This window comes from Apaloderma vittatum, unplaced genomic scaffold, assembly GCF_000703405.1.
Source record: "Apaloderma vittatum isolate BGI_N311 unplaced genomic scaffold, ASM70340v1 scaffold29409, whole genome shotgun sequence".
NCBI classification, from domain to species: domain Eukaryota; kingdom Metazoa; phylum Chordata; class Aves; order Trogoniformes; family Trogonidae; genus Apaloderma; species Apaloderma vittatum.
Window position 1 is genome coordinate 4,884 of NW_009737456.1, and position 5,117 is coordinate 10,000.

Below are 5,117 nucleotides of genomic sequence, written 5' to 3' on the forward strand. Positions count from 1 at the left end.
GGGGCTTTGACAAGGCTTTGCTGATTTAACCTTTGCCTGCTTGGCCCTGCCAGGGGTGGCCACTAGATGTCAAGCTCATAATACAATTAGTCCATCTGCGCTGTTGACCTTGGCAGCCCGGCTTAGGGCTGCTGCTGGGGGAAGTGTTAACGCCGCCGCCTTCCGAGCGTGAACTGGTGAGCCCTCGCCACACCAGCTGCCTTAGCGAATGCCCAGCGCTGCTCGGGCATAAGTGTTTACAGTTCTTGAAGGAGGAGAGAGGTTGCCTTTTTGTGAAATCCCAGGGTCTGGAGCTGCTTGATTAACCCTGCCGGCGCCACGGCGTTTTTATTTCCCTTAATTGGAGCCAGCTTGCTGTATTCAGCTGTTTCGGGAGAGCCCTTCTGCTGGTGCCGCTTGATAATTTTATTTTGTCCAAAACTGGAAATGGTGACAACTGGCAGATTTGTTGAGGTCTTTACGTGCTTTGCTGTCCTGTGCAATACTGCAGCGTCCGGAATGAGCAAAACGACCAAGCTGCGCAACTGACTGTGAATCACCCTGGGTTTGCTCTTCCAAGTGCTCCTCCCCAGGAGTAATTTTACTCCAAGGAGTAGTGCCATTGAGGCTGGTACTTTTAAGTTCAGTTTCAAGTCACTTAGGAGGTGAGGGATTGGGTCCTTGCATTGGCTTCTCTCACTCCGAGCCTCCAAACATGAATTTATCCGTCTTTTCTGCAGCTTTTTAGAGAGCGGCTGGCGGCGTTCTGCAGGGAGTTACGTAGTTTAAAGTGTGGTTAATTACATACTTTTCAAAACGGGAAAGCTACGCAGAGCCTAATGTTCTGCTTGTAGCTCGCGGGGTTTCTTTTTGCAATGTCTTCTTCCTGCCAGCCGTGCTAGAAACGTAGACCTGTGGCTTTTTTTAGGATTTCCGGTGAAATTCGGCGTGTTCCAACTCAACGCAGTTCCTTGCAAACGCTGGCGCATCCCTTTGCGACCCAAAATCGCGCGAACGGCTTCCCCGTGAGATTCAAATGCAGCCCTGATCCCTCAAGCAGGTGTCTGCGGACGGGTTGTGGAGCCCTTCCGCCGTGCTGGAGATCCCAAAGGGCTTTGCCACCCACATGGGAACCTGGGAATGTCCCCAGCAGGACGCGGAGGTGCCTGTGCCACAGGTGGCTGCTCACTTCACAAATTCGTGAGATTTTAGGCTTAGCGCCTGGATCAAACCCGAGGGTGCCAGGGGGTGCCGGGTTTTTGCATAGCACGAGTGCCCTCCGCTGTTCAAATCCAGACTCACAGCTTCCCCTGCGCTGAGAAAAAGGATAGAAAATTTTTCTATTGAGCCTGGAATTTCTTCTACATTGTTAAACACAGTGGGGGTCTCTATTTGTCTCCTCCTGTTTCACAGCTTGGGCTCAGTATGTGATAATTCATCTTTCTTTATGGGATTCAAAGCTATCATAAAGAGTTAAAAAGAATTAATTTGCAAGAAAATAAACGTGTTCTAACAATTTAAGAAAACTTTCTTTAAAAGCTGCAGCAATTGTAAGGGATGATAAAGCTAAGGAAAAAGCAATACTGTTCTTCTCAGGGATCAATATGTTGTTACATGGCTACTGTTTCCAAATTAATATAATTTAAAATTTTTAAAAAAAATGCAGGGTAGTTGGTTTTGGTTGTATATGTTTGGGTTTTGGTTTTTTTTAAATATATCTTCTGACTTTATTTAAATTGTGCTCGGGGAAAAGTAAGTTTGTGCATGCCGGTGATAGGAGTAGTAAATAATTGTCCTGTGTCTGTGCGCTATGCTCAGAGTGTTATTTATAATATTGCTTGTTTAAACATACAAAAATGCTGTGAGCTGCACTTTGAAATGGTTATTGGATTTGCATGTGAGAGCATTTTATGCATCTGTCTTCGTAGTGAGCAGACGTTTCGTCTTTAGCTGATGTTTACAAATGCAGGGTTTTTTTCCGAAACTTCTTTGGGGGTTGTACGCTGCTTCTTGGTGAAAAATCAGCGGGATGTTTTTCTTCCTGAAAGAATTTCTACATTTAGAAAATACTGTCTCAGCTACGCAGCCCTGAACGTAGAAATAATAGTTATTCGCACAATATTTTTCCGTGCTTTCGTTTGTACTGTTGCATATAGTCTAGAAAGAAGCTTCGGAAAAGATTTTCCTCACGCTTTTGTTGGATTCCTTTACAAGACACTTCTGTTTGGATGCTGCATGAGGGAATCAGCAATTTGAAACAGATGAAAGCCTAGAAAATGTTGATTTTCTTAGCTGATTTTAGCCGTGTGTCTTACGAATTGTACGTAATTTGAGAATTCTACGTCGGTAACAAAATAGAGCATGATGCTGAACTGTCAGAGGACGTTTGATTGCGATAGTCCTCATTTAATGTAATCGAGAGGGTGCTGTTGAGGTCGTTGACGTGTGCAGAACTAGAAGTGATTGAAGTTGAGACAAAATGAAAAGGTTCTGGAGGCAAGACAGAGCACGGTGGAGTGGGTTGGGGCTTTCCCCAGATTGGAAGCAATTAGTCCTAAAGAGAGAGGGGGTTATTTCATAAACAGCGGACATTTTCAGGGTTAATCTGACCAGGATGCGATTTTCTGGGGGAGAAAACTCAGCCTGGCGAGTGCTCCCAGGTTGGTACCCGTTCAGGAGCTCACCCCGGGTACCCTCAGGGAGGTGTTGCCTGTGATTTCAATTTTGTTTTTTTTTTTTTTCTTCACCTCTCTTTGTAGTCTTTACGTGCTGTAATTCATCTTGCAGCTTCAGATGAGTCTGGTAGACTGCTAATGAGAAAAGGAAAATAACCGAGAGGTTATTAGTGGCCGGGATCCTGACTGCTTGACAAAACTCCCCTTCGACACCTTTTGTGTCCCTGAGAACTGCAATATTCAGCCCATGACTGTAGGATTAAGCAAGTGCTGCTCAGCTTCCCCCAGAAGTCCTTGAAAATTTTTACCACACCTCACATCCTCACTGTAATAACAAAAATGATTGTTTCTCTTCAACATGAAGAGAAATGTGAAAGGGAAGAAAAGATTAAATTCTTAAGTACTTACTGGATTTATTCACTTTGTAATAAATCAGAAAATGAAAGCAAGCTATAATTGTAAGGAAACATGGAAAAATGCCCTATTTTCCTGTAATAGCTATATGCTGCAACTAAACCCCCCCCAAAAAAATTTTTTACCTCGATATTTTAACATTGAAAATTTTTAATAATCTGGACCAACGAGAAAATGTTGGTATTGCTTTCTCTGGTGATTGAGTTTTAACAAGCAACAAAAACATCCTTTCTTGTGGGAGCACATGCTTTTTAAGCTTTATTCCCTTTTGAAGACAGTGAGGACTTGATGCTTCAAAAATCAACAATAAAGAGACTACCTTAGTGCTTTCATGTTAACAAGTGCTACCAAAAGGGATGTTAAAAAAACAAATTTGTGGCATACTGAGGCGATGTCCATTTCTCTGCTACATACATGTGTATATATACATATATATATATGTATTGTGATAGTTTTCATTTTTTTTAATATATATGTATTGCGATAGTCTTCATTTTTTTTAATATATATATATATAATTATTTTTGGTCTTGCTTTTTCCGCCCCTGGAGCGCTCGTTGGCAGCAAGACCACGACGACTGCTGTTGGTGTAACTGCTTGGTACTCTTTTGATGCTGTTAATTTCCGTGGTGTTCTTAATGTGAGTAAAGGTTACTCATCGGAGTAGCTGTTGGTGGGTGGAAGCCCCAGGCTGGGTGCAGCAGCTCGGTGTGCTGTGCGAGGAGTGCGCTGGCATCTGTGGCAAAGCAGTGTCGGTGCCATCTGTGTCACCTGCTTACCAGTCCCAGAAAGTCAGGCTTTGGGAGAGATTTCGCTTGTTTGATTTCTTAAGAAAAGCCCAAATAATTGATTCCAAATGGAAAATACTGTGGTGAGGTTCTTTGCTTGAAGTTGATGGGGGGCGGGGAGAGATGGACCCCAAAAAACTAACGACTCTCTTGCATTGTTCTCTAGACCATTTTTCAAAAGCAGTCCTTGAGTATTTGAAGTCAGATGGTGAGGTGACTGCACTTGGATTGGTCGTTGGAAAAGTGTTCTTGCCGCTTTTCAGGTTTGGGAGCCGAGGGAGGGGAACGCACAGCGGAGCTTGAGGTGCCCAGGCAGCGCGGTACTCTCAGCCAGCCCCACATTTGTCGAGTTAAGAGGAGAGCTGATCACCTGAGCAGCACCTGCGGGGCCGTGTTTCGCTTGTACTTCTTCACAAGTTCTATTTTCAGGCGCAAACTCTTGCTTCTTCCTGTTTCTGAATTAGCACGCTAGCCTTGAACCGCTGGCCAGGTCCACCCCGATGGCAGTGGGCACCATTCGTTTCGGTTCCTGTTGGAACTTTACGTGGAATCCATGTCAGTTTTGACATATGTAGATCACGAGGTTGCCTTCTAACACAGAAAATAATACCTGTTTTGACTATAAATGTCCCCGTTGGGTGGTAACGGTGCAAGCATCTGAAATAAAGAGCTTTCTGGTGTTTGATCAGCGCGTTCTAGATCAGAGGAGAGCCACGTCTGGGCAGCTGTGTTGCCTGGATCCATCGCTAATTACTTCGACCTTTTGTGTCAGGTTTTTTTTAGAGTAAAACTTTCACTGAGCGAAAGAATAGCGTTACCTAGATAAAAAAACGGGAGAGGAGCCACACAGTTTGCAGCTTCTTTTAGAATCAATCCTCCTTTGCACCCATGCCTTTAATAGTAGTAGAAGCTGTAGTAGTAGTAATAATAATAGTAATAACGACAACGATAATATATGTGTGGGTTTTTTTAAATAGCCAGCTTTTGCCCAGCTTGCCAAGGTTTGGAAATAAGCAGTTAGAAAAATCTCCTCAGTGAAAGCCTTAGGGGAGACGTGGTTCCTCCCAACCAAGGAACTCAGTCGATTCTAAGGACCAGAGGATCAGGCTCGCCGCCTCTCCCCGGACTGTCAAGATGCAAATCCGTAATGTAAATAAAGATTTGTTTGAGTTTGCCTTAGTTTGGAAAGACTCCGGAGGGAGGCGAGCTCACTGGGGCCGGCCTCGGCGGGCTTTCACTTTGCAAAAGCTGAAGCCCGCAC